Source organism: Urtica dioica, chromosome 5 (assembly GCF_054948205.1).
Source record: "Urtica dioica subsp. dioica isolate 48M chromosome 5, U.dioica_male_clone48M_v1_H2, whole genome shotgun sequence".
Classification (NCBI taxonomy): Eukaryota; Viridiplantae; Streptophyta; class Magnoliopsida; order Rosales; family Urticaceae; genus Urtica; species Urtica dioica.
This window is the reverse complement of record NC_142760.1, coordinates 11,304,191-11,327,854: the sequence shown is the minus strand read 5'-3', so window position 1 is coordinate 11,327,854 and position 23,664 is coordinate 11,304,191. Positions and strand designations below refer to the sequence as shown.

At 42.3% G+C, this 23,664-nt stretch overlaps 1 pseudogene; it reads right to left on the bottom strand.

Moving 5' to 3' along the window:
- Positions 1-9,163: 9,163 nt before the first annotated feature.
- Positions 9,164-9,856, bottom strand: LOC149395166 (secreted RxLR effector protein 161 pseudogene; annotated as a pseudogene).
- Positions 9,857-23,664: the final 13,808 nt, after the last annotated feature.

Sequence of the window (23,664 nt, the reverse complement as noted above, 5' to 3'; positions counted from 1 at the left end):
GCCTTTGCCTCGTAATGCTTCTCCGGAATTCGAGTACCAGCTGGATGAGACTTCCTCAGCAGTTGCAAGAGTTCTGTGAACGACTTGTCCGTCCAATGGTTCGTGACTTTGAGTTGCATCAAAGAAACCAGGAACGACAAAGAAGAAAACTCTTTGCATGCTGGGTACAATTATGCTTCCAACTGGGCGAAGAGGTCTTCCACTTGCTCCTCTGCACCCACCTCGCTCTGGGTCGGCTCCGTAGCATCGTCAAAATCCTCGTGATCCCTGATATCCTCCACAACACTGTGCAATCCTTCTATTCCTCTCTGATCTGTTCCTCCGATGGAATCTTCTTCAAGAGGAAGGACGACACGTTCGAGCTCGCCATGATGATACCATTCTGTGTAGCCTAGGGTAAACCCCTTGTTCAACAGATGATTCCTAACAACCCCAGTGTCATGCCATCTCACGTTGTTACAAGGCTTGCAAGGACACCGATATTTGTCATTTTCGTTAGGGAATCTTCTTGCAACATGGATAAACTCGTTAATCCCGGTTTTATACGGTAAGGTCAACCGATTGTTCTCCGTGATCCAATCTCTACTTGGATTGGACATTTTGCTGAATGAGAGCGAAAAATGAAAGTTGTTGAGAGTTATTGATAAGGGACGAAGAACAAATGGACGAGAGATTATGAATTGTATGTTATTTTGAAGTCAGATTGAATAAATTGGGAGTTTTTAGACTAATTGATTCGAAACTCTATCGAAATTTTGGCAGAGTTTCCCCTATTATACTGACAAACCAAAAACCTGCAAAATTATTTAAAGACATATACAAACCATCCAGAACTATCCTATAAATAAGCTCAGCCCTAAACCAAACCTCCGTGGTTTGGCCATAACATTTTATAAATAAAAAATCGAAATAAAAAAAACATCACAAACTATCAAAACATGTCACAAACTATTTTTCTTATTTAAAGTTACAATTTCATTTCATGTTAAATCAACTAAACAAAACTAATCACAAATTCATTAGCATAAAAAATCGAAATAAACAAAATATCACAAACTATCAAAACATGTCACAAACTATCAAAACATGTCACAAAACACAATTAAAACTTAATTTTAACATAAACTAATCAAATTATTAAATTTGTGAAATTATCAATTACAATTACTAATCAATTTGAAAGTAGCATATTACAATTACAATTTTAATTTGATTAACTAGTTTTAAACTAAACAACCTATTCATGTAATTATTAGACTAACTACAATTCCTAATTGATAAATTACAATAATTCAAAACTAATTAAAACAAAACAAATTTAAACTAAACACTAACCTAAACATATTACTAAACATTAATATGTTATCAAATTAATTACAATTCAATTACAATTACAATTAACATAAACTAATCAAAATTAAATTAAACAACCTAAACATATTACTAACTATCTAATTAACATTTACAATTATTAACTACAATTATATTAACTAACATTTACATTTACATACTAACATTTAACATTCTAAACAATTACTACATATCTATTTAATTCACTAACATTTACATACTAATTAACTAACTAACATTTACACCTAAATTAACTAACATTACATTTTATATCAACTAGCCTAATTAACTAAACTAACTAAACTAACAGCTTATATAACAAACAATAAAATAAAAAAGCTAGACTTAATTGGAAGAGCGGCTCGGTGCGGAAGAGCGGCTCGGTGAAACGGTGGAGGAGGGATCGAGGCAGCGACGGTACAGTACAACGAAAGACGGTTGAGGACCGACAACACAGCGGGGACAGAGACTCATCGAGGACAGGGACTCGTCGAAACAGCAGCATCACGTCGGGACAACGGCTAAACTGAGACAGAGAGAGCGAGAGTGACAGAGTCAGTGACAGAGAAAATGAGAACGAGAGAGTCAGTGAGAGGGATAGCTTACCGGGATTGCAGCGACGAGGCTCGGGACAACAACTTGACGAGGCTCGGGACACGACACTACAACGCAGAAGAGAGTTCAGCCTGCCAAATTAAATCGGCTCTTGGTTCAGGAAAATAAGAGAGAGAGAGAGAGAGAGAGAGAGAGAGAGAGAGAGAGAGAGAGAGAGAGAGAGAGAGAGAGAGAGAGAGAGAGGCAGTGAGGGATAGATTAGCGGGATTGTAGTGACGAGGCTGAACACGTGTCGAGGCAGTGGGGTTGTCGGGGTAGAGATGCCGAGGCTGAGCACATTTGAGAGAGAGAGAGAGAGAGAGAGAGAGAGAGAGAGAAAGATAGAGAGAGAGAGAGAAATACCAGAAAGGCCGAAGAGAGTGTGTGGCGGAGAGTGAAAGGTTGGAGGGAGTGAGAATGGGGCAGAGAGTGAGGAGGAGAGTGAGAATGGGGTAGAGAGTGAGGAGGAGAGTGAGATGTCAGAGAGAGTGAGAGTTATGAAGAGAGATAGAGCCGTTGGAGAGAGTGAGAGTGCGGCGGAGAGTGAGAGGTCGGAGAGAGTGAGAGTGAGGCGGAGAGTGAGAGGTCGGAGAGAGTGTGAGGCAGAGATTTTGAGGTGACTGTGGAGGAGTTGGTGGTTGTGGAGGTTCGTGGAGGCGGTTGTGGTGGTTTATGATGGTGGAGAGGTCGGAGCAGAGTAAAAATGAGCAAGAGAAGTATTTTTTTTTGGAGAAAATTAGTGGAAGTTATGAAGAAGACGAAGTACAAAAGATTTGGTTTTATAGAAAATCCTAGAAAACATGTGCGAGAAAGTCGAACCTAAATAGTGTTTTGGATGCGACTTGTCGCACCCAATAACTCATCGGATGCGACTAGTCGTCGCACCCGATGATATTTAAAAAAAATTAAATCAGAATGCCATGTGATATAACTGGACGAAAAATTGAGGGGGAAATTTGGCCCGGTAAAAATTTTGAACAATCAGATGCGACAAAGTCGTACCTGCAGAATCTTTCGGATGCGATTAAACGAACCCGATAACTCATCGGTGCGACTACTCACACTGGATGATATTGAAAAAAATTAAATCAGAATGCCATGTCATATAACTGGATGAAAAAAATGAGGGGGAGATTTGAACTTAAGAAAATAATTTAACAATTGGGTTCGACTTTGTCGCACCTGAAAGTTTGTTGAACTATCGGGTGTGACAAGTCGCACCTGATAGTTAAAATCAAACTCAATTTCAGCGAATTTTTTTTGGACTTATGGTAGACAATAAGGTGCGACTAGTCGCATCTGAAAGTCATTTAGATGCGACTTTTAGGTGCGACTAATCGCACCTGATAGTCATACGCATCAGAAAACAAAATTTGTAGTAGTGAGTTAAGATCAAACTGGACTACTTTTGAAAACTCTTGGAGGTCTTTATAAAACATTTTCAAGGAAGAAAGTGTACCATATTATTATTAATAATTTATAAGATATGGTATACAATAAGTTTTGTTAGTTTTCATTTAAATTAGAGTAACCTTATTATATTTAATTGCTAGATTTGATTTTTAAAATTGAAACTACTTTAGTCATTTTGGCGAACTAATAGTCGTGATCATATTAGCATTATTTTTATGTTTAGTCTTTGAACGGACCAATCATAGGCAACTGCTAAATTATCAAAGACTTAAAATTGTTAAGCCAAAATTATATAAGCCTGAAATTAATTTTTTTTATGAGAGACTTATATTTCTCCTAAAAAATGTACATTATAGTTAGAAAAGTCATTGGAGAAGCTCGGATTTAAAAGTACATAGACTCCACACAGACGTCTTCTCCTTCTCTTTCAAGTCGGAGTTGAGGTGCGGAGATTCTCCTGGGGAGAACATGGAATGTAAATGGTTCTCATATGATTATGAAGGAGTGGCCGGTGAATGGTGGTTTGGAAGATGTTGAGTTCACAAAGTCAGTATTATGGGTTCAAGTTCATGGTCTCCTACTCCCATTCCACTCAAAAGGAAAATGCGAACAAAGTCGCGGCCAAGATTGGAATGCCGGTAGAGGATATGTAAAAGAGGTCTTATTCTAACCTCAAATTCATGCGTCTTCAGGTGGAAGTAGATATTACCAAGCCTCATTTTGTTGGTTTCTCCCAGAAAATGAAAGGCTTCTATGAGCTTTGGGTGCAAATCAAATTCGAACGTCTCCCTTCGATTTGCTATGGATGTGGGATTATCAATCATGAGAAGAAAATGTGCCAAGATCTGGTGAAAATGGCCTTTTTTCGCCAGAAGGGGATGCAATAAGGTTGTACATACCATGAATGCATGTTGATGGAACTAGCTCTACGTGCTTCTCTTCAACGTGGGATGCTAGTATTGTTGGTATCCTTAGAGTGGGAAAATGTCTACAGTCCATGAAGATTGGAGAAATGCAATGGGAGGTCTCTTCCGATGTGAGAGCGCCACCGCTAGAGGGGATGCAATAAGGTTGTACAGACCATGGATGCGTGTTGATGGAACTAGCTCTACGTGCTTCTCTTCAACGGGGGATGATAGTATCGTCGGCATCCTCAGAGTGGGGAAATGTCTAAAGTCCATGAAGATTGAAGAAATTCAATGAGAGGTCTCTTTGGATGTATGACCAGCGCCGCCAGAGGGGAGAATGTCTCTAGGGAAAAAGGGCAAGGAGATAAAAGACATAAGTCCACCTGAAAAAGCATGTTAAGATAGTCTGAAGAGCACAGAGCGCAAATGTTGCAGATAACAGTGGTGTGGAATCAACAAAACAGAAGAATAACGTTGATGTGTCCTAGAGTACGAGTCGATAATGGTGGTTCCACCAGGTTCCCCTACGAGACTGTTTCGGGTAAGGATTGCTTACCCAAGAGCTATCCAAAAGTGACCCAGTATAGCACATGAACCAACCTTTGTTCCGTAGGCCTTTGACCCAAAATACCTAAAAGAATCAAATGACGGGTTTATGCCAAATAAGGTAGCCCAATACCCACCATGCCCCCTCCCCCTTTTTTTACCACTCCTTCCCTCTTTGTCTGATATCATTCATCAAGAGTTGGGTTCAAAGAAAAGGAAGGCCTAGGACCTTATTGTTCCTATCTTCTAAGATCAAGAACTCAAGCTGAAAGAAAGAGAGATCAAGAGAGAGAGAGAGAGAGAGAGAGAGAGAGAGAGAGAGAGAGGAAGAAGAAGAAGAATGTAACTGATTTGTGTAACTGCGCAACTAACTTTCTCATTGACTTGATTTGACTATATATACATGCAATCGTTTATATCATGGCCTTACACGTGTACATAACTTAGTTTGAATCTAAGGGCTGTAAAGCCTTCTCCGGCTTTACTCTAATATCTCCCCTCAAGCTAGACATACTGCAACATGTTTAGCTTGGAGATCAAGTAATCAAACGTAGGAATATTCAATTCCTTGGTAAACAGGTCTGCAACTTGAGGAGAAGTCAAAACAGTGACCTCTAACAAAGACCTTCCTATACTCAGAGTCAACAGGAGCATCAAAGGAAGTGGATAGATTGACGATGAACTCTCTCACCAAAGTAGGGTAGTACACTCCGATGTTGGTGATGGTCTTGAGCAAATCAGCATCATGCAAGAGTTCCATGAACACATCAATCTTTTGAGCCTCAGCAGACAGTCCCTTCTCAGGAAAGATGGCACGGTGATACACAAACCTCCACTTAAGCACCCCGTCTTCCTTGTGAAAGGAAACATTGTCCATGGGACCAGCATGGACATTCTTGGGAAGCTTTTGACCTCCCACAGATCTCTTGTTTCCAATGCCAAGAGATATCACAGGTTCCTCTTCTTCAGCCTCAATGGGCTCGTCAGCAACATGCATAGATGCCACAGTAGGCCTTTTCCCTTTCTTCTTGTTTAGTCCAACCTTAACTTTTCTCTTCTTTTTCTTTTCCTTGATAGGAGCAACAGTCTCACACTCCTCCATTATCATTCTCTTCTTCTTCCTCTTCTCAGACAGAAGAGTAGCAATGCACACGTCATCATTGTGCTGAACTTTCTTCTTTAGAGAGGTAAGAACATCCTCTCCAACATCTTGCCTCTCATCAGTCTTATCCTTGTCCACCCGAGCAAAGGATCTCAGGACATCCTTCACAACATCTTGTCCCAGACCCAGAATTACCCCAATCACATCATCATGTGGGGGTTCTTATTCATCAAGAAGAGATTCCAAAACATCACTGTCCCTAGGGTTTCCTTCAATAGGTTCAGAAGGAATAGTGGAGTCAAGATTACCTTGAACCATTTTGTGAGGACTTTCAAATAGGAGATGCGCTTGTATGGGCTTCTTACATCCTCTCTCTCTTCAGACGCGCTACTGGAACTGACATCGCCTGTGATGTCGCTGATCGATAGTGCATCTTTCTTGATCATGGCCTTTCTCGTGGCCGCAAGGGAAGGGTTTGCTGTCAATGGTGCCCACAAGAAGAGTAGTAGTGTCTATTTATGTACATTTGATGTCATATAGTCTTACGAAGACTCTTGCTTGTAATTGCCTATTCATTCATTAATAAAGTTGAAACGTTCATTCATTCTTTCTTTGTTTGAAGCTTTATGATAAAACCTTAGTCTTTTAGTCCATAAACAAACTTAACAACTTACGAAGAGACAAATGTAGATTTGCATGAACGAACTCTTCGTAGTTTGCTTAAAACGATATATTCGCAATCTTAGGGTCAAAGGACTATTGACCTCAGTATGATTGTTAGAAGAATCTATGATGTCTGGTTATGAGGCATTGAGAGTTGGGGACTCTATAGTTCTTCTAGGTATCTTCCGAAGGTACTGAATTGACCAGTGCACTTCTAGAGACAATATAAGAACAAACCATTTAATCTCTTATGTCTCGAAGTCACTATGTATGAATTGCATCATGCTTACCTTAATCCTGAAATGAGACATGCCATTTCACACCTTAGTATTCTCATTTGAGAAAGTCAAAGTTCGGACTCACTATGTGATTCCGAACAAGGCCTATTGGTGAAGTACTAAGTTGTGAGTCTGTCATGAGTAACTTTGTGAAGTTCTCATAGATATGGAATTCATGTACAAGATTGCTGAAATGCAATGTATGTCACCTCATGCTTTGTTCCTTGGAGTGTGAATAAATGAACTGGCCAGTGTCCAAATTGAGTCCTGACTCTTTTGGATGAAACAATGTGACTTGTTAGCTCCTCGTCAATACATTGTTTCTAACTTATTCACAAGCGACAAAGGAGTTGAGGAAATAACAGCTAGAAGGGTAAAATGGTAATTTAGTAAATCCCGACTAGCTGATGACATTCATGAAGGGTAGCATAGATAATATTCAGTGGATCCGCTCATCATAATTAGGTTGAATTCTTGAGTAGAAAATAAATTCATTTGAACCGAGAGATTTTCAGTGTCAACTCTTTAATGGAGTCAGTTGGCATTAAGCTAAACTTGGAAAAGGTTTGTGAACTTTTGAGTCCAAGTGTTTAGCTCAAGCTTTGTTCATTTGGATCCATGAGGTCACTGTCACAAATTATATCGAGTAGGAATAGTTAAACTAGAAGCTAAGTCAAAACAAGAACGAGACAAGTTTTACGAAAACTGTCAAAAGGGTAAATTTGTCTTTTTGGACATAGCATGAAATGAATGTCAATAAATTTTTTTTTGACATGGTCATATGATGGCCTAGATCACTTGGCCATGATGTGTTCATTGGGCCTTGTGGATTTATTTCATTTCATAGAATTTTACTTGAAAATTCTCAATGGGCTTTTCTTATGTTGTCATGAACAAGTAAAGAAAAATCTAGAAAGGCTTTTTGGAAGCCCTTTGGCCGTCCAACCCAAGAGAATGGGAGACTAATTTCGTGCAGCCCCATAGAGAAAAAGAGAGTTTATTTTGTGCATTGATGTATGAAGATACTTGCCAAAAGAAAAAGAGGAAACAAATTTCCTTTAGAAGGAAAGTGCATTTTCGGCCAATAAGAGAGAAAGCAAATGATGAAACAAATCCAAAGGCTTCTAGAAGCTCATTTGGACGTGCAAGGGGTATGAGGAAACTACCTTTTGAAGGTAATCCTCCTCCTATAAATACCCCACCTCATTCCTCTCATTTGATTCATTCCACATAAGTTAGAGATTGAGAGACTCTCTCTCTAGACCTTGTGGCCGATTTCTCCTCTCTCTCTCTCTAGTTATTTTTGTTTTTGTTTTGGCACCTAGGTCCTCATTTGACCTAGTGGTTTTAGCTCTTCGACTTTGAGACTTGTTCTCGAGTCGTCGTGTTTAAAAGTGCCCACTCACTAATTCCTTTATTCTCGAGTGATTCATGTGATAGAAACTTTCGTGGTTGCTCGAGTTGGCGAGGAAAGCAAGAGAGACGTGCTGCGAGGGAGACGAGCGTTGCAACTTTCCAAAAGCTTCTCAAAGTTCAAGCTTCAAGAAAGGTTAGTAAACTTCTATGCTCATAATAGTTTTTAATTACATGTACTTGCTCTTTGTCTAGGTTAGTAAAAACCGTTTTTACTCGAAAAGAAAATTTTTAAAATTCCGCCGCTTCCCGAAGCGTTTAATCTTTTTCTTAAACCCTAGATCAATTCCAACAGGGTTTACAGGTGAAACTAACGACCCAGCAATGGCACCTCCGTCCTTACCATCTGTGCGATTATTAGATCGCATTCCACGAACCCGGACCCCATGCTTGTTGCTTTCCGGCTCAAGTCCAGTCCCTTTCTTAGCGACATTCTTCGTCTTCATCTTAGGTTTTTCTTTCTTTTCTGACTCGGTTGTGCTCATGCCACTTCTTGTACCCATCATAGTGAAGGAAAAACTGAGATAACTACCACAAAAATAAATGTCAGGGGAGGTGGTTACCCAATTCAAAGGAATTGTGTGAGAAGAGGGCGGGAAAACAGGAAATAAGGCTAAAGCGAAATTTGAAAAAAAAGTAACTTCCCAGACTTCCTGGATAAATAAACCGTCAGTTGCATGTTTGATGAGCTGAGGATGATCAAAGCGACGCCGTACTATTAAATGGGTCTTGGTCCAACTCAAGCCCAAACTCGATTTAGATGGTATTTTAGCCCGGCAAATAGGTCGAATGAGCCAACCAAACAAATGGGCCTATGAACATTGACAAATTAGAGACAAATTAGCCCAGAGGAGAGGAAAAATACAAACAATCATCTCTCCATATCTCAGTAATTGCTATTGTTCAATAGCACATAATCCTAGGGAGGATCTGAGACTTTCAAACCTGTTCACATCCAAGGCCTTTGTAAAGATGTCTGTAAGCTGTTTTTCAGTGTGGATATATTCGAGTTTGATCTTCTTATCTTCTACTAGATCCCGAATGAAATGGTGCCTGATTTCAGTGTGCTTTGTCTTACTATGTTGGATCGGATTCTTTGAAATATTGATGGCACTGATATTGTCGCAGAATAATGTCATGAAATCTTGTCCGACACCATATTCAGCAAGCATCTGTTTCATCCAGAGTAGCTGAGTGCAACTGCTTCCACCTACAATGTATTCAGACTCATCTGTGGACAAAGAAATGTAGTTTTGCTTTTTGCTGAACCAGGAAATAAGACTGTTTCCCAGATAGAAACATCCACCAGAGGTGCTTCTTCTATCAATAGTGCTACCTACCCAGTCAGCATCACAATATCCCACAAGAGTAGATGAGGTATCAAAAGTGTATAGAAGACCAAAATCATCAGTTCCCGAAATGTACCTCACAATGCGCTTGGCTTGAGACAAATGGCTCGCTTTGGGATTAGCTTGATAATGAGCACAAACACCAACAGAATATGCTAGATCAGGATGAGTGGCAGTAAGATATAGAAGACTGCCAATGACTTCTGTAAAGGTTTTGATCAACAGATTCACCAAGCTCATCCTTAGTGAGTTTAACATGAGTAGCGGCATGGTCCGCTTGTGAGATGACTTTTCTAAGCCAAACTTCTTCACAATGTTTTAAGGAGAGATGAAAATACCATCATTCTTCTGCCTTATCTGAAAACCCAAGAAAAAGTTAAGCTCACCAACCATACTCATTTCGAATTCAGAGTGCATTTGTCGCACAAAACGGTCCACCATCTTGTTCGATATTCCTCCAAAGACAATATCGTCAACATAGATTTGAGCAATCATGAGGTTGCCATCCTCTTTCTTTATGAACAAAGTTTTATCAACTCCACCTCTAATATAACCATTCTACACAAGAAACTGAGTTAGTCTTCCATACCATGCCCGAGGTGCCTGCTTAAGACCGTAGAGAGCCTTTCTAAGCTTGTAGACATGTTGGGGCGAGCTGGGATCTACAAAACCTTTAGGCTAGGCAACATAGACTTCCTCAGTCAAGTCCCCGTTGAGGAAAGCACTTTTAACATCCATCTGGAAAATTTTGAAATGGAGATGACACGAGATGCCAAGCAAGAGTCTGATGGCTTCAAGCTGAGCAACAGGGGCAAAGGTTTCATCAAAATCCACACCTTCCACTTGCGTATAACTCTGTGCCACAAGTCTAGCTTTGTTTCGACTTATATTGCCATGCTCATCAGATTTATTTTTAAAAATCCACTTCCAATAACATTAACATTATCAGGTTTAGGAACTAACTCCTAGACTTCATGTCTTTCAAAGTGAACAAGTTCCGCTTGCATAGCACTAATCCAATATTCATCATCATTTGCCTCATTGACATTTTTACGTTCCATTTTAGAGACAAAACAGAGATTACCATCTCCGTAGTTTAGTGAAGTTTTTGAACGAGTGCGCATACCATCTCCAATATCACCAACCACCTCCTCAACATGGTGATTTCTCTGAACTCTTCTGGAGGGAACCCTTCTTTCTGGTGAAGATTCAGCTTCTTCAGGGAAAGACTCTTGTTCAGGCGCAATGTCATCCACTTTATCACCAACATCTCTCCTGACATCCGTGCTACTAGGTAGAACATCATCTTCATCATCAGCACTCTTAGAGTCATCAGGAACATCATTAACAACCACATTTATAGACTCCATCATAGTCTTAGTGCATTTATTAAAAACACAATAAGCACGACTATTTTTGGAATACCCAAGAAATATACGTTCATCACTTTTGGGATCAAACTTACAGCGATGATCTCGATCAGCAAGAATGTAGCACACCGAGGTAAAGACATGGAAGTACTTGACATTTGGCTTTCTCCCCCTCCATATATCATAATGAGTGACAGTAGTACCCGGACGAATGGTAACTCTGTTATGAATATGGCAGGCTGTATTGAGTGACTCAGCCAAGAATGAAGAAGAATGTCTTTGGCAAGCATCATCACACGAGCCATTTCCTAAAGAGTGCGATTTTTCCTCTCAACAATCCCATTTTGTTGTGGGGTGAGGGGGGCAGAGAATTCCTGAGATATTCCTTATGTAATACAAAAGTTAGTAAAACTCATGTTTTCAAATTCCCTTCCATGATCACTTCGGATTCTGAGCACTTTGCCTATGCCTTCTCCATTTTCTCTTTGCACTTGCTTGCATAAAGCTTCAAAAATAGCAAAAGTGTCAGATTTCTCACGAATAAAATCAATCCAAGTATACCTGGAGAAGTCATAGACACACACAAACATGTATCTCTTTCCACCAAGGCTTTCAACCTGCATACGCCTCATCAAGTCCATGTGGATGAGTTCTAAAACCCGTGAGGTAGTAAGATGTTGCACCATTTTGTGCGACTTCTTGACCTGCTTTCCATTCTGACAATCCCCATAGATTTTTCCTTCAACAATCTTTAGCTTAGGAAGTCCGACAATGGCCTTCTCAGAGACAATTTTGTGCATGCTTCTGAGGTTCAGATGGCCAAGCTTTTGATGCCATAGCCTAGCTTCATCTACCTTGGACAAGAGATACTTTGTGACCTGAGAGTCTTTGACCGGAGACCACATGCAGTAATTTTCCTGAGACTTGGTTCCTTTCATAAGCTCATCCTGTTCCTCATTAATCACCACACACTTATCACGAGTAAAATTAACATGTAAGTTCAAATTGCAAAGTTAGCTGATACTAATAAGATTAGCAGTGAGACCTTCAACCAATAATGCCTCTATTAAGCAAGACAAACCAGGATAGTTGAGCTGACCTTTATAAATAATCTTGGCCTTCACTCCATCACCAAAAGTAACATGACAATTAGAATAAGGTTTTATGTTGGACAAAAAGGCACGAACACCAGTCATGTGACGAGAACAACAACTATCAAAATACCAATCATTACATGTGGAGGCTCTCAGAGAGGTGTATGCTATGTTGGCACGATATGATGCATCTTTCACTCTCCATTCCTTACGTGAAGAGGGTTGACGGCGTGGTTGAGCATGCCTGTGGGAGGATTAATGCTGATGAAGGTTCCTCCCATATAGGCGATAGCAAAAAGACCGAATATGATCCCTTCATCCACAATGATGGAAGACCCAACGAGGTCTGTTGTCAAGAGACCTAGTTGGTCCATGAGGATGTCGCTGATGCTGATTCTGAAACTTGTTACCACTAGATGTCTGAGACATTTTGCACGGCATATGGTCAGCAGACTTTTAGGGAACAAAAGTAGTCTGTGACGTGGAAGCACCATGAGTATACCGAAGCCCCATTTCTGCCGTTTATGTGAGGGTTTCCATTCTTCTAGAACCTTGGCTGAAAGTTATCTTTGACATCTTGTGATACATTCTTCCCAGTCATTTGGTTGAATCTCTTTATAACCTTGCTATAGTTTTTGGCAAGCATAGCAATAGTATCATCAATTTTGGCATCAGAATCAGAGTATACCTGCTCCTTCTGATCATGAATAGAGCTTTTGAGGGCCATTCCTTTGTCTTTCTTCTCCATCTTGGGAAGAGAAAGCTCAAAGGTCATGAGGGATCCCATAAGTTCATCAAACTTTAGTGTTTTAAGGTCATGGACTTCTTCTATCGCTGTGAACTTCATTTTGAATCTTGAGCTTAAAGCTCTCAGAGTTTTCCTAACAAGATCTTCATCGGTCATAGGTTTTCCGAGATAGTAGGATTCATTGGAAAGGTCTCGAATACACACATTGAAGTCGGCAACAGATTCATCTTCAAGCATAGTGAGAGCTTCAAAGTTTGTAGTGAGATACTGTTGCTTCTGCTAACGGACTTTAGTGGTTCCCTTATAGGTGACAACAAGAATTTTCCAAGCTTCTTTGGCACTCGTGCAGGTGTTTATAAGCATGAAAACATTTTTATCAATCCCGTTAAATATTGTATTGAGTGCACGAGAGTTACCCAGAGCTGCCTCATCTTCAGTAGGACTCCAGTCCTTCTCGGGTTTGGGACCAGTAGCGGCTCCTTTGTCATCAACAGAAACTAGAGCTTGCCAACCATGGATCACATCCTTCCAAGTTCCGCTGTCAAGGGATTTCATAAAGGCGCTCATACGGGCTTACCAGTAACCATAGTTGGTTCCATCAAGGACTGGAGGACGATTGACCGAGCCTCCCTCTCTGGAACTATCCATATCTGGTAATCAGAATAAAATACCTAGGAAACCCCCCAAAGATCTAGGTGCCCGCTCTGATACGAATTGAAATTCTGATTAGTCACAAAGACAAGATGTCGCACACAATGTCTTGACAATGTGTCTGTTGGAATTGATCTAGGGTTTAAGAAAAAGTTTAACGCTTCGGGTAAGTGGCGGAATTTTAAAAATTTTCTTTTGACAAGTAATTTTTTTTTACTAACCTAGACAAAGAGCAAGTACACGTAAATAAAAACTATTATGAGCATAATAAATTTACTAACCTTTTTAGAAGCTTGAACGTTAAGAAGCTTTTGGAAAGTTGCAACGTTCGTCTCCCCTCGCAGCACGTCTCTCTTCTTTCCTCGGTAACACGAGCAACCACGAAAGTTTCTATCATAAGAATCACTCGAGAAAGAAAGGAATTAGTGTGTGGGCACTTTTAAATACGACGACTCGAGAACAAGTCTCAAAGTCGAAGACCTAAAACACTAGGTCAAATGTTGACCTAGGTGCCAAAACAAAAAAACGAAAATAACTAGAGAGAGAGAGAGAGAGAGAGAGAGAGAGAGAGAGAGAGAGAGAGAGAGAGGATAGGCCACCACAATGTCTAGAGAGAGAAGCTCTTAATCTCTAACTTATGTGGGATGAATAAAACTCGAGGAATGAGGGCTCTATTTATTGGAGAGGTTTTACCTTCAATAAGGTAGTTTCCTCTTCTATAGAATATCACATATTCATGAGCAAATATTTCTCTTTTTCTATCCAAGTCACACGGCCAACATAAGCCTTCATGACACCTTGGATTTGTTTCCTCTTTTATTTTTCTTCTCCCTTGACTTGTCTTGGCCGAAATTGTACTTTCCTCTTTGAGGAAATTTGTTTCCTCTTTTTATTTTGGCAAGTATCTTGATACATTTATGCACAAAATAATATCCCTTTCTCTCTATGGGTTGGGCGGCCAAGGTTCTCTAGAAGGGGCTTCTAGAAGTTTCTTCATTTGTTCATGACAACATGAGAAAGGCCCATTAAGAATGTTCAATAAAATTCTTATAAAATGAAATTAATCCACAAGGCCCAATTAATTTAATCTTGGCCGAGTGGTTTTAAGCCATCAAATGACCTTGTCAAAAAATTTATTGACATTCATTTCATCCTATGTCCAAAAAGACAAAATTACCCTTTTGACAATTTTCGTAAGACTTGTCTCGTTCTTGTTTTGACTTAGCTTCTAGTTTAACTATTTCTACTCGATATGATTTGTGACAGTGACCTCATGAATCCAAATGAACAAAGTTTGAGCTAAATACTTGGACTCAAAAGTTCACAAACCTTTTCCAAGTTTAGCTTAATGTCAACTGACTCCACTAAAGAGTTGACACTGAAAATCTCTCGGTTCAAATGAATTTATTTTCTACTCAAGAATTCAACCTAATTGTGATGAACGGATCCACTGAATATTATCTATGTTTACCCTTCATGAATATCATCAGCTAGTCGGGATTTACAAAATTACCATTTTACCCTTCTAGCTGTTATTTCCTCAACTCCTTTGTCGCTTGTGAATAAGTTAGAAACAATGTATTGACGAGGAGCTAACAAGTCACATTGTTTCATCCAAAAGAGTCAAGACTCAATTTGGACATTGGCCAGTTCATTTATTCACATTCCAAGGAACAAAGCATGAGGTGATATACATTGCATTTCAGCAATCTTGTACATGAATTCCATATCTATGAGAACTTCACAAAGTTACTCATGACATCTTCACAACTTAGTACTTCACCAATAGGTCCTGTTCAGAATCACATAGTGAGTCCGAAGTCTGACTTTCTCAAATGAGAATACGTAAGCTGTGAAATGGCATGTCTCATTTCAGGATTGAGGTAAGCACGATGTAGTTCATAAGTAGTGACTTCGAGACATAAGAGGTTAAATGGTTTGTTCTTATCTTGTCTCTAGAAGTGCACTGGTTAATTCAGTACCTTCGGAAGATACCTACAAGAACTATAGAGTCTCCAACTCTCAATGTCTCATAACCAGACATCATATATTCTCCTAACAATCGTACAGAGGTCAATAGTCCTTTGACCCTTAGATTGCGAATATATCGTTTTAAGCAAACTACAAAGAGTTTGTTCATGAAAATCTACATTTGTCTCTTCGTAAGTTGTTAAGTTTGTTTATGGACTAAAGACTAATGTTTTATCATAAAGCTTCAAACAGACAAGGAAGAATGAATGAACGTTTCAACTTTTTATTAATGAATAAGCAATTACAAGCAAGAGTCTTCATGAGACTTTATTACATCAAATGTACAAAATAAAGACTACAACTCTTCTTGTGGGCACCATTGACAATAGTGTCCGACAACTTGCTTGATCACAGATAATGAATAATCAACAAACAGTGCGATAAATAAAAGACACAGAATATTGTTACCTAGTTCGGTGCAACAACACCTATGTCTGGGGGCACTCTGCCAGTGGAAAGGATTTCAAAGTATAGTAGTCAATAGTACAAGCAAGGTCTTATATGATTACAACGCAAAATAAAAGCCCTAGAAACTATTACCACGAGTGAATACCTAGACCAGGGACTCCCCCTGAATTTGAGATCCTCGTCAATTCCACTCTTCGAGCAAACACCCATGCTCGGATGACTTCAGCCTTCAAACGCACGTGAGTCTTCAATCACGTAAGCACCGAACCCAAATCACTCAAACACTCAATCTTCTTGAATTGTAAGTGGATATATAAGAAGAAAAGGGGTCCTGATGGGAACGTTGAGACGTTCAAAGTACGACTTGTGGCGAAGGGTTATACCCAACAAGAAGGGATTGACTATGAAGAAACCTTCTCGCCAGTCGTGATGCTTAAATCCATCCGCATACTCCTATCCATAGCTGCAGCTCTCGACTATGAGATCTGGCAAATGGATGTCAAGACAGCCTTTCTGAATGGCAATCTTGACGAGCCCATTTACATGGCTCAACCAGATGGTTTCGTGGATAAAGGTCAAGAGATCAAGGTTAGTGAGTTGCCTAAATCCATTTATGGACTAAAGCAAGCATCTAGGTCATGGAATATTAGATTCGATGAAACTGTAAAGAGCTTTGGCTTTGAACAGTCAATAGATAAGCCTTGTGTTTACAAGTTAATACACGAAGGCAAAGTTGTGTTTCTGGTACTATAAGTCGATGATATACTACTCATTGGTAATGACGTGGCTAAGTTATCTGAGGTTAAGGTCTGGCTGGCAAAGCAATTCGATATGAAGGATCTAGGAGAAGCCGCGTACATTCTGGGAATCCAAATCTTTCGCGATAGGAAAAACCGGACCCTGTCGCTCTCTGAAGCATCTTATATTGATAAGGTGATGGATCGCTTCTCGATGCAAGACTGCAAGAGGGGTCAAACACCCTTTAGGCATGGAATTTCACTCTCTAAGGACCAGTCTCCCAAGACTACACAAGAGATTGAAGACATGAGGAAAATTCCTTACCCCTCTACCGTAGGAAGCCTCATGTATGTTAAGCATGTTCTTAAGTATCTTCGAAGAACTAGGAACTTGATGCTTACATACTCAGGTACTGACCTGACTATGACGGGATATACCGACTCCGATTTTCAAGCGGATAAGGATTCCAGGAAATCCACTTCGGGATCTGTGTTCATCCTTAATGGTGGAGCTGTTGTGTGGAGAAGTATTAAGCAATCTTGCATTGCTGACTCCACAATGGAAGTAGAATATGTGGCTGCTTGTGAAGCATCAAAAGAGGCTGTATGGCTTAGAAAGTTCCTTAAGTATTTGGAAGTTGTTCCAAACGTCGACGAGCCCATGACCCTTTATTGTGATAATAGTGGGGCTGTCGCTAACTCAAAGGAACCTAGAAGCCATAAGCGCTCTAAGCATATTGAGAGGAAATACCATTTGATTCGAGAGATCGTGCAGCGCGGAGACGTGGAAGTGAAGAAGATCTCAACGGTGGACAACCTCGCAGATCCATTCACCAAGGCCCTAGCGAACAAGGTCTTCGACCAACATCATGAGGAATTAGGCATAAAGGACTACACACACCTTCTTTGAGTCAAGTGGGAGTTTGTTGTCAATGGTGCCCACAAGAAGAGTTGTAGTCTTTATTTTGTACATTTGATGTAATAAAGTCTCATGAAGACTCTTGCTTGTAATTGCCTATCTATTCATTAATAAAGTTGAAACGTTCATTCATTCTTTCTTTATTTGAAGCTTTATGATAAAACCTTAGCCTTTTAGTCCATAAACAAACTTAACAACTTATGAAGAGACAAATGTAGATCTGCATGAACAAACTCTTCGTAGTTTGCTTAAAACGATATATTTGCAATCTTAGGGTCAAAGGACTATTAACCTCAGTACGATTGTTAGAAGAATCTATGATGTCTGGTTATGAGGCATTGAGAGTTTGGGACTCTATAGTTCTTCTAGGTATCTTCCGGAGGTACTGAATTGACCAGTGCACTTCTAGAGACAATATAAGAACAAACCATTTAACCTCTTGTGTCTCGAAGTCACTATGTATGAATTGCATCATGCTTACCTTAATCCTGAAATGAGACATGCCATTTCACACCTTAGTATTCTCATTTGAGAAAGTCAAAGTTCGGACTCACTATGTGATTCCGAACAAGGCCTATTGGTGAAGTACTAAGTCGTGAGTCTGTCATGAGTAACTTTGTGAAGTTCTCATAGATATGGAATTCATGTACAAGATTGCTGAAATGCAATGTATGTCACCTCATGCTTTGTTCCTTGGAGTGTGAATAAATGAACTGGCCAGTGTCCAAATTGAGTCCTGACTCTTTTGGATGAAACAATGTGACTTGTTAGCTCCTCGTCAATACATTGTTTCTAACTTATTCACAAGCGACAAAGGAGTTGAGGAAATAACAACTAGAAGGGTAAAATGGTAATTTAGTAATAGCTGATGACATTCATGAAGGGTAAACATAGATAATATTCAGTGGATCCGCTCATCATAATTAGGTCGAATTCTTGAGTAGAAAACAAATTCATTTGAACCGAGAGATTTTCAGTGTCAGCTCTTTAGTGGAGTCAGTTGGCATTAAGCTAAACTTGGAAAAGGTTTGTGAACTTTTGAGTCCAAGTTTTTAGCTCAAGCTTTGTTCATTTGGGTCCATGAGGTCACTGTCACGAATCACATTGATAGGAATAGTTAAACTGGAAGCTAAGTCAAAACAAGAACGAAAATAGTCAAAAGGGTATTTTTGTCTTTTGAGACATATGATGAAATGAATGTCAATAAATTTTTTGACAAGTTCATTTGATGACTTAATGTCACTCGGCCATAACTTGATTATTGGGCCTTGTGAATTAATTTCATTTCATAAGAATTTTATTGAAAATTCTTAATGGTCTTTTCTCATGTTGTCATGAACAAATGAAGAAGCTTCTAGATGAGAATAGGCGCCCATAATACCCAAGGAAAGAGAGTTTATTTTGTGCATAAATGTATTTAGATACTTGCCAAAAGAAAAAGAGGAAACGAATTTGCATGTAGATGCACTAGGGTAATCGGCCACATGAGAGAAAAGGCAAGCCTTGAACAAAATAGGAAAAAATCAAGGCTTCTAGAAGACTTGTTTTGGCCGTGTGTCTCAAGTAGGAATTAGGGAAATTAGCTCATGAATATGTGATATTCTATAGAAGAAGAAACTACCTTATTGAAGGTGAGACCTATCCTATAAATAGGAGCCTCATTTCCTCACAATTCATTCATCCAAGTTTAAGAGATTTGAGAGACTCTCTCTCTAGAACTTGTGGCCGAAAATCCTCTCTCTCTCTCTCTAGTTTATTTTCGATTTTTTCTTATCTTGGCACCTAGGTCCTCACTCGACCTAGTGTTTAGCTCTGCGACTTCGAGACTCGTTCTTAAGTCGTAGTGTTTAAAAGTGCCCACTCACTGATTCCTTCTTTTCGAGTGATTTAGTGATAGAAACTTTCCTGGTTGCTCGAGGTACCGAGGAAAGAAAGAGAGACGTGCTGCGAGGGGAGACGAGCGTTGCGAACTTTCCAAAAGCTTCTTCAAAGTTCAAGCTTCAAGAAAGGTTAGTAAACTCTTAGCTCATATTGATTTTTAATTACATGTACTTGCTTCTTTGTCTAGGTTAGTAAAAACTGTTTTTACTTGAAAAGAAATTTTTTAAAATTCCGCCGCTTCCCGAAGCGTTTAATCTTTTTCTTAAACCCTAGATCAATTCCAACAGTTTCGCGTCGGGTTTAGGCCAACGTCTTTTTAGTGTTCGCGCCCTGGAGCATTGGAACATAGGTGCGCCGGGTTAGGCCGGCGTCTTTTTAGGTGTTCGCGCCCTTGAGCGTCGGAACATAGGTGCGCCGGGGTTAGGCCGGCTTCTTTCTTTTTTTTTTTGGGCCTGCTCACCCTGGAGTGAGCGAACGCGGGTGCGTCGGGTTAGGCCGACGTCTTTTTGGGCTCGCTCACCCTGGAGTGAGCGAACGCGGGTGCGTCGGGTTAGGCCGACGTCTTTTGGGCTCGCTCACCCTGGGGTGAGCGAACGCGGTTGCGCCGAATTAGGCCGGCGTCTTTTACTCAAACCACATGCGCCAGGTTAGGCCGGCGTCTTTTGGTGTTCGTGCCCTGAGGCTAGCGAACCTTAGTTTGGCTCAAATTTGGCCTTTTTCGGGTTTGAGGCAGTGCCTTTACGCGACTTACATGCGTCTCGGAAGACGTCTTTCACCTGCGCCTTTACGCGTCTTACGGCACGCCGGGAAGGCCGGCGTTTTACTCGATCCCGTATGCGCGAAGGGCCGTCGGGATCCGAGCTTCCTAAGTTTGTGCCCCCGTGGGGGACTTAGGCCTTGTGCGTCGGGTTAGGCCGACGTCTTTTGGGCCCGCTCACCCTGGAGTGAGCGAACGCGGTTGCGCCGGGTTAGGCCGGCGTCTTTTGTTTTTTTTTGTTTTTTGAAGAGTCGGCACGAGGAGTATCAATCGACTCGTAGACTCGGGGCTCGACTCGAAGGGCGAGCTCGATTCCAGGAGAGAGCTAGGCTCAAGAAGCGAGTTCGATTTGAGGGGCGAACTGGACTCAAGGAGCGAGCTCGTCTTGAGGAGAGAGCTCGACTTGAGGGGCGGGCTTGAGCTCGACTCAAGGAGCGAACTCGACTTGAGGAGCGAACTTGAGCTCGAGGAGCGAGCTCGACTGGAGGAGCGACCTCGACTCGAAGAGCGAACTTGAACTCGACTCAAGGAGCGAACTCGACTTGAGGAGCAAACTTGAGCTCGAGGAGCGGGCTCGACTGGAGGAGCGAGCTCGACTCGAAGAGCGAACTGGAGCTCGACTCAAGGAGAGAACTCGACTTAAGGAGCGAACTTGAGCTCAAGGAACGAGCTCGACTGGAGGAGCGAGCTCGATTCGAAGAGCGAACTTGAGCTCGACTCAAGAAGCGAACTCGACTTGAAGGGCGAACTTGAGCTCGAGGAGCGAGCTCGACTGGAGGAGCGAGCTCGACTCGAAGAGCGAACTTGAGCTCGACTCAGGGAGCGAACTCGACTTGAGAAGCGAACTTGAGCCCGAGGAGCGAGCTCGACTAGAGGAGCGAGCTCGACTCGAAGAGCGAACTTGAGCTCGACTCAAGGAGCGAACTTGAGCTCGACTCAAGGAGCGAACTTGACTTGAGGAGCGAACTTGAGCTCGAGGAGCGAGCTCGACTGGAGGAGCGAGCTCGACTCGAAGAGCGAACTTGAGCTCGACTCAAGGAGCGAACTCGACTTGAGGAGCGAACTTGAGCTCAACTCAAGGAGCGAACTCGACTTGAGGAGCGAACTTGAGCTCGAGGAGCGAGCTCGACTGGAGGAGTGAGCTCGACTCGAGGAGCGAGCTTGACTGGAGGAGCGAGCTCGACTCGAGGAGCGAGCTCGACTCGAGGAGCGAGCTCGACTTGAAGAGCGAACTTGAGCTCGACTCAAGTAGCGAACTCGACTTGAGGAGCGAACTTGAGCTCGAGGAGCGAGCTTGACTGGAGGAGCGAGCTCGACTCGAAGAGCGAACTTGAGCTCGACTCAAGGAGCGAACTCGACTTGAGGAGCGAACTTGAGCTCGAGGAGCGAGCTCGACTCGAAGAGGGAACTCGACCTCGACTCAAGGAGCGAACTCGACTTGAGGAGCGAACTTGAGCTCGACTCAAGGAGCGAACTAGACTTGAGGAGCGAACTTGAGCTCGAGGAGCGAGCTCGACTCGAAGAGCGAACTTGAGCTGGACTCAAGGAGCGAACTCGACTTGAGGAGCGAACTTGAGCTTGAGGAGCGAGCTCGACTGGAGGAGCGAGCTCGACTCGAAGAGCGAACTTGAGCTCGACTCAAGGAGCGAACTCGACTTGAGGAGCGAACTTGAGCTCGACTCAAGGAGCGAACTCGACTTGACGAGCGAATTTGAGCTCGAGGAGCGAGCTTGACTGAAGGAGCGAGCTCGACTGGAGGAGCGAGCTCGACTCGAAGAGCAAACTTGAGCTCGACTCAAGGAGCAAACTCGACTTGAGGAGCGAACTTGAGCTCGAGGAGCGAGCTCGACTGGAGGAGCGAGCTCGACTCGAAGAGCGAACTTGGGCTCGACTCAAGGAGCGAACTCGACTTGAGGAGTGAACTTGAGCTCGTGGAGCGAGCTCGACTGGAGGAGCGAGCTCGACTCGAAGAGCGAACTTGAGCTTGACTCAAGGAGCGAACTCGACTTGAGGAGCGAACTTGAGCTCGAGGAGCGAGCTCAACTGGAGGAGCGAGCTTGACTCGAAGAGCGAACTTGAGCTCGACTCAAGGAGCGAACTCGACTTGAGGAGCGAACTTGAGCTCGAGGAGCGAGCTCGACTGGAGGAGCGAGCTCGACTCGAAGAGCGAACTTGAGCTCGACTCAAGGAGCGAACTCGACTTGAGGAGCGAACTTGAGCCCGACTCAAGGAGTGAACTCGACTTGAGGGGCGAACTTGAGCTCGACTCATGGAGCGAACTCGACTTGGGGAGCGAGCTCGACTCGACGCCGGCCTCGTTGAGCTTGCTCTGGTGAGCAACCGAGCTCGTCGAGTTAGGTCGACCTAAGCCTCATCCCGGAAGTGGGGAGCTTAAGGTTTTTACCTCTTTTTTTTTTGCCGTGAATTCTTGTATGTCGCAGGACCCCTTAGCCCCCCAAGTTTTTAGTTTACAGGCCGTGCCATGATGACTAAAAACTTTTTTTATTATTTTAAAGTGGGTAAAAGGGACCGCAAACTTTATTTTTTATTGATTTTGCTAACAGGTAACATCCTTGAACAGTGGCACATAGGCCTTTATTGAATAAGGAAAATCAGAGCAATAATGGGGGGACTTGATTACTGGTGGTACTGCCTCAAGTGTTCGGCGTTCCACGGGTGCCGGATTGGAGTTCCGTCCGTGTGCTCGATGTAGTAGGTCCCGTCGTTTATGACTTGTCGGAGTCTATACGGTCCTTCCCAATTTGGGCCTAGGACTCCGGCGCCTTGCACTTGGGTGTTCTGGAACACGCGTCTGAGTACAAGGCTGCCGACGGCGAAGATCCACCATTTGACTTTGGTGTTGTAGTATCTCTCGACCTTTCGCTTTTGTGCAGCGAGTCTGGTGAGAGCCTCGAATCTTTTCTAGTCGATTAGATCCAGTTCGAGGCGCATGGCTTCATCATTTTCATTTTCGTCGAAAGTGTCAACCCGATAGGTGGGGACTTCTACTTCCACGGGGACCACCACTTCAACCCCAAAAGCTAGGGAGAAGGGGGTCTCTCCGGTGGCGTTTCGAACGGTCGTTCGATAGGCCCATAGGATGAAAGGCAGTTCTTCAGCCCAGGCGCCTTTTTTGGCTTCGAGCTTTTTCTTGAGGTTGCTCTTAATCGTCTTGTTGACGGCTTCCACCTGGCCATTAGCCTGTGGATGTCGCGGGGATGAGAATGTCTTGCTTATCCCTAGTTGGGCGCAAATCTCTCTAACCCTCGCGTTGTCGAACTGCGCGCCGTTATTGGTCACGATTGACGCGGGGATGCCGTGGCGGCATATTATGGATTGCCAGATGAAGTTCGTAGTGTTGGCCTCGGTGATCCTGGCCAGAGGCTCGGCTTCGACCCACTTGGTGAAGTAGTCGATAGCGACGATGGCGTATTCGTATTGCCACGGGGCTT